Source organism: Lactuca saligna, chromosome 3 (genome assembly GCF_052625555.1).
Source record: "Lactuca saligna cultivar CGN05327 chromosome 3, ASM5262555v1, whole genome shotgun sequence".
Taxonomy (NCBI): domain Eukaryota; kingdom Viridiplantae; phylum Streptophyta; class Magnoliopsida; order Asterales; family Asteraceae; genus Lactuca; species Lactuca saligna.
This window is the reverse complement of record NC_136419.1, coordinates 169,095,254-169,107,014: the sequence shown is the minus strand read 5'-3', so window position 1 is coordinate 169,107,014 and position 11,761 is coordinate 169,095,254. Positions and strand designations below refer to the sequence as shown.

The 11,761-nt window shown below is 39.5% G+C and overlaps 1 long non-coding RNA gene across 4 annotated transcripts; it reads left to right on the top strand.

Annotated features, from left to right (window-relative positions):
- Positions 1-7,157: 7,157 nt before the first annotated feature.
- Positions 7,158-11,408, top strand: LOC145037454 (uncharacterized). Of its 4 annotated transcripts, XR_013678872.1 has the most exons (7): positions 7,159-7,922; positions 8,512-8,578; positions 9,219-9,275; positions 9,372-9,563; positions 9,645-9,692; positions 9,787-9,972; positions 10,389-11,408. It is a non-coding gene; the product is annotated as an uncharacterized LOC145037454 (long non-coding RNA). The 4 variants fall into 4 exon arrangements; XR_013678869.1 differs by having other exon boundaries at positions 7,158-7,922; positions 9,787-11,408; XR_013678870.1 differs by lacking the exon at positions 7,159-7,922 and adding an exon at positions 7,932-8,070 and having other exon boundaries at positions 9,787-11,408.
- Positions 11,409-11,761: the final 353 nt, after the last annotated feature.

Here is an 11,761-nt window from a genome sequence, read left to right as displayed (position 1 = left end):
GCCCTGAGGCAGTGGATTGAAAGGACAGAGGCAGTCTTTGAAATCTGCTCATGTCCCGAGCACAGCAAGGTCAAATTTGCAACCTTCACCCTTCTTGATAAAGCTTTAACTTGGTGGAATGGTCACGTTAAAGTACTTACCCTAATCGTGGCAAACTCCATAAGCTGGGAGAGCTTGAAGGCCATGATGATGAGGGAATACTGCCCGCGGGGAGAAATTCAAAAGCTTGAACACGAACTATGGACTCTCGGAATGGTGGGTACCGACATCGCTACTTATACCAATAGATTCTGCGAACTAGCAATCCTTTGTCCAGACATGATTGCTCCCGAGAGCAAGAAGATAGAAAGGTACATCTGGGGACTGACGCCCCAGATGCGGTCAAGCGTGTTAGCTTCCAAACCTGACACCTTTGAAAGTGCTAAGGAACTGGCACAATCTCTGATCGACTACGGAGGTCATCAGAACTCAACCACTTCTGCACCAGCACCACAGAAACGAAACAACAACTACAACAACAACAACAACAATGGCAGGAAGAGAGCGTGGATCAAAGGAAAGGGTGGATCTTCCCAAGAATCCGCAAAGAAACAACTTGTGTCAGTAAATGCTGCTATTGTACCTGCTACAGTCCCTACAAATACCTACCCAACAAAGCCTTATGTAGGCAACCTCCCAAAATGCACCAAGTGCAATTTCCACCACCATGGACCGTGCCGAGATATGCAGTGCGCCAACTACAACAGGAAAGGACACACGACTCGTTTCTGCAAAGAACCCGCAAAGCCGATCACTCAAATTTCCGGTGCGGGTGTAGGGCAGGCTTGCTACGGTTGTGGCGAGGTGGGCCACTACAAGAGAAACTGTCCTAAGGCAGCAGGCACCGGAGGTGTAGGACGAGTTTTGGCAATAGGTCACGACGAAGCTGTAGCTGACCCAACTATAGTTGCTGGTACGTTTCTTCTCGATAATTCATACGCATGCATATTATTCGATAGTGGAGCGGAGAGAAGCTTCGTGAGTCAAAACTTTATCCATTTACTTAAACCTAAACCTAGCAAGTTAAAAGAATCATTCACTGTAGAGATGGCCAATGGAAAAACCGAAAGCACAAATTGCATATACATGGGCTGTACATTAACATTGGACGGCCATTCTTTCCCAATCAATCTCATGCCGGTACAAATTAAAAGTTTCGACGTCATAGTCGGCATGGATTGGTTGAGTCTCCTTCACGCTGACATCATGTGCTTTGAGAAAGCAGTCCGTCTTAACCTCCCGAACAACGAAACATTAGTTATCTACGACGACAAATCTAGTACAAACCTTCGCATCATTTCGTGCATCCAAGCTCGAAAGTGCTTGCGGAAGGATTGTCGAGCATTCCTAGCGCACATCGTCGATACAAGTCAAGAACTGAAGGACATCAAGAGCATCTCGGTAGTACGCGACTTTTCCGATATCTTTCCAGAAGAACTACCAGGATTACCACCGCAACGCCAAGTCGAGTTCAGAATCGACTTAATTCCAGGAGCTACCCCAGTAGCGAAGTCGCCTTATCGTCTTGCACCAGCAGAGATGCAGGAACTTTCCAGTCAACTTAATGAACTCTTTCGCAAAGGATTCATAAGACCAAGTTTCTCACCTTGGGGAGCACCGGTCTTGTTTGTAAAGAAGAAAGACGGATCGTTCCGTATGTGCATCGACTACAGAGAGCTGAACAAACTTACTGTCAAAAACCGCTATCCTCTACCCCGTATCGACGACCTATTCGATCAACTTCAAGGGGCGAACTACTTCTCCAAAATAGACCTGCGATCCGGATATCACCAATTACGAGTTCTAGAGGGGGACATTCCAAAGACAGCTTTCCGAACTCGTTATGGACACTATGAATTCGTGGTGATGCCGTTCGGATTAACCAATGCACCAGCAGTATTTATGGACCTAATGAATAGGGTATGCCGCCCTTACTTGGATCAGTTCGTCATCGTTTTTATCGATGATATACTCATCTACTCTCGAAGTGAGGAAGAGCATATTCAACACCTACGAAAAGTCCTAGAAACACTGCGAAAGGAGAAACTCTATGCGAAGTTCTCTAAATGCGAATTTTGGATTCGAAGAGTCGAATTTTTAGGTCATGTTGTTAGCGAAAAGGGAATACATGTTGACCCCTCCAAAATTAAGGCTATTGAGAACTGGTCGGCACCAAAGACACCTACTGAAATTCGTCAATTTCTAGGTCTAGCTGGCTACTACCGCAGATTCATAAAGAACTTTTCGAGCATTGCGAAACCTCTTACTTCATTAACCCAGAAAGGGGTGGCCTTTGACTGGGAAGCGAAACAAGAGAAGGCATTCCAGACACTAAAGCAGGCCTTGTGCACCGCACCGATACTATCCCTCCCCGAAGGGATAGAAGACTTCGTTGTGTATTGCGATGCTTCAAATCAAGGACTAGGTTGTGTTCTTATGCAGAGGGGGAAGGTTATTGCTTATGCCTCCCGACAGCTTAAGACACACGAAGTGAACTATACGACACACGATCTCGAATTAGGAGCTGTGGTATTTGCTCTGAAGATCTGGAGGCACTACTTATACGGAACAAAGAGTACCATCTTCACCGATCACAAGAGCCTTCAACACATTTTCGATCAGAAGGAACTCAACATGCGACAACGACGATGGGTCGAGTTACTGAATGACTACGAATGTGAGATTCGATATCATCCTGGAAAGGCCAACGTAGTAACCGACGCCCTCAGTCGAAAGGAATACACTGGTTGGAGGGTCAAATCTCTGACCATGACTATCCATTCCCACTTATCCACACAAATTAAGGAAGCACAAATGGAAGCTTTGCAACCCGAAAATGTGGCGGGTGAATCCCTGCGAGGAATGGAGAAGAATTTAGAAGTCAAGGGTGGCGGAGCCTACTATCTCATGGACCGAATCTGGACCCCAAAACATGGTGGTTTCAGAAACATAGTCATGACTGAAGCTCACAACTCAAGATATTCCGTTCACCCGGGTTAAGATAAAATGTATCTGGATCTTAAGAAACTGTACTGGTGGCTTAACATGAAAGCAGAAATTGCTACCTTCGTGAGTAAATGTCTTACTTGCGCTAAGGTTAAGGTCGAGTATCAGAAACCGTCAGGATTACTACAACAGCCAGAGATACCGGAATGGAAATGGGAGCGGATTACTATGGACTTCATAACCAAATAACCCAAGACGACAAGTGGACTCGATACTATATGGGTCATTGTCGACAGACTGACCAAATCCACGCATTTCCTACCCATCAAGGAGACTGACAAAATGGAGAAGCTTACAAGAACTTACTTAAGGGAAGTAGTGCGATTGCATGGTGTTCCGATATCCATTATCTCCGATCGAGATAGTAGGTTCACTTCAAGGTTCTGGCAGTCACTACAAAGTTCCCTGGGAACTAGGCTGGACATGAGTACAGCCTACCACCCACAGACAGACGGACAAAGTGAGAGAACGATACAAACTTTAGAAGACATGCTGAGAGCCTGCGTGATTGATTTTGGAAAGGCATGGGATATTCATTTACCCCTTGTCGAATTTTCATACAACAATAGTTATCATACAAGCATAAAGGCTGCTCCGTTTGAAGCCCTCTATGGTCGAAAGTGCAGATCCCCTCTGTGCTGGACTGAAGTTGGCGATACCCAGTTAGCTAGAAGAAGAGTTCCTGAAAGCACTCTCACCGGTCCGGAGATCATACGTGAAACAACAGAGAAGATCGTTCAGATTCGTGAACGATTGAAAGCCTCAAGAGACCGACAGAAAAGCTACGCTGACCAAAGGAGGAAACCTTTGGAATTCCAGGTAGGAGACCACGTCTTATTAAAGGTCTCACCGTGGAAGGGTTTAATACAATTTGGAAAGCGGGGGAAACTAAATCCAAGGTACATAGGGCCTTTCGAGATTCTTGCCAGAATCGGTCCTGTGGCTTACAAGCTTAACCTACCGCGCGAACTTAGTAACATCCATCCAACCTTCCACGTCTCAAACTTGAAAAAGTGTCTATCCGACGAGACTCTTGTTATCCCACTCGACGAAATCGAGATCAACGAGAGCCTCAACTTTGTGGAAGAACCAGTAGAAATCATGGACCGAGAGGTCAAACAAACAAAGCAAAGTCGCATACCCATCGTGAAGGTTCGCTGGAACGCCAAGCGGGGACCCGAATTCACGTGGGAACGCGAAGATCAGATGAAACAAAAGTACCCTCATCTCTTTCATGTTCACTAGTATCTTTACTACTTTAAATTTCGGGACGAAATTCTCTCTAACGGGGGGATGATGTGACAACCCGATATTTCAACTCTTTGTAACGACCAAAGTGGGTCAAGTATTGTAACCGCTTCTGAGTAATAAAATTTACTTTCATAATAAAATGTACAAATAAGTCCTATGTAATTTCCTTCTATGATTAAATGTCTTTGAACCATGATCGTACGTGAAAAGAACGCCCAAATCCGACTTCATTTAGCGAAGTTATGATTTTTCCAAGTTCGACTCAGCAACAGACAGCCAAAAACTCGAATCAGAAATCGAGCGACTTTTGGCCGGAATGACCTAAACGAGAATCAAAGGTCTCGACAATGGTATTCCAGCGGTAAAAAGTCTGGCGAAAACCGACATCAGAAAAAGAAGTTACGAATTTTCAAAGAAATTCCTTAAACACGATAGATTTTAATATTTAATAAAAAAATAATTTCGGAATTTGCCGACGGAATCTAAACAAAAGTTGAAGAGCGTAGTCTCACCTACGCGAGGATATAAAGACCATCAAAAACGGAGTTCATATGAAGAAGATATGAATTTTTGAAGTTTATTAAATAAATTAATTATTATTTTATTCAAAATTCGGGTATTATCCGAAGGGGAGTCAGCATCCGAGTTACGCGCTGCGTACTCCTGTACGCCCCGTGTACCCGAGAAGCTCGGCCTCAAATCGTCCACATCGCACGATCCGGAGAACCCGACCCGGTGTCCCATCCGAGGCCGGGCAGTCGAGGCTTCGGTCATGCGTGACGTACGCGTACACGCTGCGTACTAGCGTACGCCCCGCGTACTGAGGCAGACCAGCCTCTCTATAAATAGCATACGGGGGTTTCCAAAGAAAGGGCTCATTTCTCTTATCTCTCTCACAATCTTGCCTCGTTTTCCGTGTCCGTTCAAACCCGAAGCTCTGGTCTTTTTGGCTCAAGTCCCGAAGGTCGATTTTACTCCCGAGATTTCCGAGAATCCCGAGGAAAATCCGTTTCCCGAGACGAAACTCTGCCCGGTTTTCCATCTCGCTATCTCCAAAACTTTCAAGTGAGTTTCATACCCCTTAATCAACCGTTTTAATTATTCTAAATACTTTTATATGCTTCAAAGGGGGGGATTACAAGTAAAACACACGAGTATTATCGTGTGTTATATAAAGAAACTCTTTTATATACTGTTAAATATTCAAATCACATGCGATTTATAAACCTTTAAAGGAAATAGCATTCGATCTTTTAAAAATATAAAGTTGTTGTAATGCAGGTATAAAACTAAACTGTTCTTAAATTATTCTTTTCTATCGTAGACTCTACACCAAAAATCTATGCTTTCATAAACAAATGATTCTTTTCCTAAGTATTTTTAAAAACAAACAAGGCACACTTTGTAAAACTATAATAGGTATAGTTTTACGAACAGATTTCTAACTCTTATGTACTAGAAACATATATTTCAAGAAGTTTACTTTGGTATACAAGAATAAACGTAACATTTTAACCAGTAGATCTGTTTTTATACCACGGGTTTGTGAGACACTAACTTCATGTACGTTCGAGTACACATTTCAAGTCCTGTATTATTTACCAGAATCCCTTGGAGGGGGAGCATGGTGTTTGTGTATAGATCTATACGGGCTCGACAACCCGCGCCCTGACTGTTAGCTACAGTCCACCGTTTGGGGTGACAAACGTCATAACATTCCAACGCCTGAAGAACGTTGTGTATAGGCATTTCAAGTCAATAGTATGGTTATAAAACTCACAAGGGGTATTAAAAACGCATTGATTTACAAGGTTTTCAAACTCATTTATTATTTTACCTTTACATATATTTTGGAAACAAACATTGGTCTAGAATGAAGACTACTTTTATGCTAGTAGAAAATATAGGATTTTCTAAAACGCATACAAACAAAGATAAAACATTTCATTTCATTTAAACATTGTCATTTAAATACTTATGAAATTCACCAGCTTAAATGCTGATCTACTCTTTCAAAATTATTTGTATGTCCCAGGGATTCAGTAATTTCAGGTACTAATATGCTTTTGAAGAAGAGATGCTGCGGCGCCAGTTTAATCTCATATTTTTGACATCATATTGTAATTGGTTTTGAACATGTAACTTTTGACAAATGTAAACTTTCAATTATATATATGATGGTTGTATTGCTTTCTTTACTATGTATTTATTTGTTACGCTACCACATGAAGTCATCCGCCCCCGAACGTTTCTGCCGTTCAGGTTTGGGGGTGTGACAGATTCCAATCCAAAACCTCCATTGATTCCCAAAAGCTTGGGCAAAGGGACACTCTGGACCTCCAAGGGTCCAGATCTATGGTTTAAACCACATAAGGGACCAAGGGGGCACTAGATCTTGCCATAAAAGGGTTCAACAAACCCTAAATCAAAATAAACATCAATAAGGAAGAAGATAACTCGAAATTATTACCACAATAGTGATGCTCTGGACTCCAAACTCTCAGAAGTGGCTCCACTTGCTTTCCATTAGCTAGTTCTCTCCTTCCTTGCAAAAATGACACCACTAAGATCAATAATGGCCTTCTACTTTGCTCCAAACGCTCACACTCGATTAGGGTTTCACTCAAGGGACTGGTGAGCACAAATGATGGCCATAAGGCCCTTTAAATAGGTCCCAAACCCGAGAAATTAGGGTTTCATTACACAGCGTTGACTCGCCGAGTCCATATCCTGGACTCGTTGAGTCCAGGCGCAATCCCGCGACCAGATCCGCGACCCTACTCGGCGAATCTGAGCTCCAACTCACCGAGTCCCCTCTCAAAACACCAAAAAAAACATAAATATACAAGATACCTGAAAATCCGGCTGTTACAAATTGCCCTTCTTCTTCCATACCCCCTCCATCCTCCCTGTCGTGTTACGTTCTATCTGTGTCAGGCCTCGATGGCTGTTGCTTTTATCCCTAATTTTGGAAGTTGGTTACAAAGATTCAAGATGTGTTGTACTCTATCTTCTCCACCAAAATTGCAGAAGTGGTTGGTAATAACCCTTGTTTGATTGTAGATCTAATCGACTCCTTCAAGCTCTCGTGATTTCCCTATTGTAAACATTAACATTTGACAAAATGTTTCTTACTGTTCCTAAGGTCAAATCCTAATAACAGTTTTCTCACTGTTTTCTTCTTGCCTCTTTGCTTCTTTGACTCAAATAAAAACTTCATCCAGGATGTTGTTCTGCGTCTTGCTTTTACCCACCCATTATTCCCTTTCACCTTCTCTCTAACCAGAGACACATCTACTGAGGCCCTCACCATTGTTGGTCCTCACACATAAGATGACCGCACCACCACCATTAGACCCACTTACCATTCCAAATCGTCATTGTTGCTCCTCTCTTAAACCACTACAACCACCCTTGTCTCTCTCTTTCTAAAATGCTCATTTATGACCACCATCACACCATCCAGTACACCATCACCATTAGCAATGCACACCGCAGCACCACTACCGTCCCTCCTTCTCCATATGAAAAAACCCTAATTGGTATGTGCTTACAGGTTTTAAAATGATAGTGCATTGAAATAGGTGACCTAAAAGATGAATGCACATGAAAATCCATCGTTGGAGGTGGGTTTTTCTCACTAATCTTTACTCTTCCTCAATGTTCTTTGAAATTTTACATTATATATTTCTCATCGGTATATGTAGATAACTTACAATTATATGAAATCACTCTTTGATGAAGCGTCATCTGGTTGGGTCGTTAAAGAGGATGGTACCAGAAGTTGTTTTATATTTTCCTTTTAATTTCACCCAAATTCTTTCTTAAATGTGTTTTTTCCTAATCTTGTGGTCGATTTTTTCACCACACATACATACTTCTATTTCTAATTTTTTTGGGGTTTGCTTCTTGAATCGGGTTTGTCCTAATCTTTATCGGTTTTTGAACAAGATTGTAACATGAGGTGTATTTGTTATAATTTTTTGTTGCATAATCTTTTTGGGATTTGCTTATAAAGGGTGGAATTTGTTTATGAGTAACCAAACACAAATGAACCGAGAAAAGACTGCAGCTCCTTTTTATGTTATGCAACAAAATGAGTAGGATACTTACCCCCCTTTTGCCTCTATGTCTTTTAAATTTTATGTTTTAGTTTGAAGACTGAATCCTTTCAAACCACAGATTATTTTTAATTTTGATTAAACCCTTTATCAGGTAATTACTATGAGGAAGATATTTCAACTTTAGAAAATCCAAATGGGATTAGCTTTTCACCTTAAAGGTATCAATGTATTTAACTTTCTATATGGTGAACCTTAATTATATAGTTAATTAGGTCACTAATTTAAGCACTTTTTGTGATAAACATGGAAATTCTTCAATCTTATAGGTAACCTTGGAAGTGTTTGTCCTTTAACTTTAGTTAATTACATTAATTATTGAACTATAAAAATTTATTCAGCAAAAATCCTATACAAATTTATTCACCAAAAAATTGATGATGGTAAATAATCAACATGTACGATGGTTAATTACATAAATTATGAAACATGCCATGTAGGTCTTTCATGTCTTACCAAGAGGGTAAAACAAGTCCATGATGCATAGTTTTCTGAACCTTGGAGTCAAATATTTAGTCGTTCTCTTCATTTTTAAGCATATAAAAATGTATCACTCTTATTTAATCTTACAATAATCTTTGTTGTTGATATTTTTATATTACTCAACCAGTTTTGAAACATCTTTATTTTATTTGAATTCTGGTTATGTGGCTATTGATTCATACGATTTTACTTCTTAATTTCTTCATTGAAGCTTATGTTGTACTGATTCATTAGATGGAAATGTAGGATCCGTTTCCATTATCTGTTGTTTGTGGTAATGTTTGGGAAAACACTGATGGGCAGTTGTCTTTTTTGAAGTATGTTGTTTCTGCCCCACCTGAAGTATTTACATTTGCACACTGCGAAAGACAAGTGGTATGATTTATGAAGATTCATATGATGTTCATATGAACGACCGAGTTGTTTCATTTTTTGATAGATCCAAGTTTTTATTTACACTTGTTCTTGCAGGCATTTGTTGATGCAGTCAATACTCCCAAGTTTCAATCTGGGTATGCAAATCATGCATGGTTATGCCTTGATCTTTTGGAGGTTTTATGCCAACTAGCTGAAAGAGGCCTTGCAAAGTCTGTTTGATTGGTACTTGAATACCCTCTTAAGCATTGCCCTAAAGTGTTCTTATATGGGATGGCCCATGTTAATGTAATTTTCTTCTCACATTCTTAAGCACTCTGCTTTTATTAAACTTTTTTTGGTTGATGGTATGCCTATGAAAATATGCAGGCGCCATATAATGTCCTGCAACATGAAGTTTCTTTGGTTGTTCTTCTGGTGATACTTAAAGACCATATATTTAATCTCTTCTTTTTCTTCCAAAATGTTTGAAATTAATAAGTTATAATTTACTTTTGATATTTGTTTGTAGGAAACAGAGGGGGAGTGATGGCAATACCTATGCCTGGGTATCCAGTTGCTAGACAAGAAGAGGAAAAAGTGGTTGATGACAGCAAACATCTTTCTAATTTAATTGAGTCTCATGATGCTCTTTTTTTGTTAACTGATACATGTGAAAGTAAGGCTTCCAACTCTTTTATGTGCCAATGCTAATCAGGTTAGTCTTGTACTTTTCTGCTTTGCTGTTGTACTTACTTAATTATTCTAATACTGATGCTGTTGCATTAGGATTCGACAGTTTCTTAGTAATATAGAAAATTACCATTATGCCCTTCATAGTTTTAGTTTAATGTTTGAGGTTACAAATACGGGTAAGGAGCAGCTTGTTTTTTATTCTACTAAAGTACCAAAATACCCCTGTTATATATAATTTAATTATTGTTATAAGCTGATCTTAAGGATGCTTATTCATAATTTTTAATAGATCAGACCCAATTCCATTGGTGATATTCATAATTTTTAATAGATCAAAGCACTAGTGGATCATTGTGATACATGTGTGGCCATTTTTTGATCAGGTGTATTCAATTTAATCGATCATGTTTTCAGAATAATGGTAATTTTCTATTTCAGACCAGAACTACTATTACTGACCAAATGGACCTTCGTGAGCAAGTGAAAATGTTATCTCGTCAGGTGGCACTTTGCACTAGTAACATACTTAACTAAAAAGGATGGTTTACTTGGGTAGTTTTATAAATCACAGCTTTCAACCAAATTGTCGCACTGAAAAGGTTAGTGTACTTGAATTCAGTTTATTTGAATATTAAATCTTAAATTTACATTCTCACTGGAAAATATATGCTTGAATGTTGTTTAATTTGTCAACTTACTATGTAATTTGTGTTTTATCTAAGTAGTGGATGGTTAATGGGGAAGTCTGCATTGTACTTGTCCCATGCTTGTGGTAGTTTTATCTCTCTTTTTTTATCACGAGTACACCAAAACCCCTCCAAAGTATGAATACCAATTGTTCGCTTTTGAATGATTATGATTCAGTAGCCAAGGTTTGTAGTTTATACAAAAAAGAAATTGTTTTAGGGTGTTTTTTGTCATCTGACTTTGTGGAATATGAAACTATTAGAAGTCAATGTCGGCTGGTACTGGAGCTGTTGCAGTTGTGGCTGTTAGTGATCAAATGCTTGGACCTATATGCATGTTTTTCATGCAAGATAGATGGTGCAGAGGAAGTTTAACTATTCTGGTTTCTTCTAGTGTAGTGTATATCATAGTTCTGACTTCAGTATTCTTCATAAGTGATTAATTATATTGTGCTATCTGCAATTCCTTTCTTCTAACAATGTAGCTCTTTGGATTCAAAAACCCACTTGTTGCAAGGCTACTGAGGGGATTGAAGGCAAATGCCAGCCCAATTGTTGAGAAAAGTTTACCATCTTCTTGCTTTGGCAATGCATCTTTGGTATTCTTCATAAGCGATCATACTTGCTTGAGATTGTTTATCTTCTTGATCACCAATGACTTGCAGCTGCAAAAGATACCTGTAATAGCAATGTAATATTAGGTTATATAGTTATTGATGATTATTTGTATTTGACATTTTAGTGCAATGAAATATCTTTCTTACTTATTGTATTTTATTTTGTATTTTGAGTGACATTAACTTTTGTGCAATGGATTGTATTTTTTATATATGGTATTTTATTTTCTATTATGAGACATTAAAGGAAAATTTAATTTGAAAATTAGTAACTCCATAAATAATTTTTTTTAAAAAAATAAAAATTACGATACGCAAAAATGTGTGTCATCTTCATTTATGACATGGCCTTTCTTGAAAACGGTTTTAATGATACGCATTAGGTGTGATAAATGCGCGTCGTTTGTAGACGACGCGCAAAAGCGCCTCATCTCTCGTTATGACAGGCCTTCCTTGACGCGCATTTGCGCGTCGTTTGAGCGTTTTACGACACGCAATGAGCGTCGTA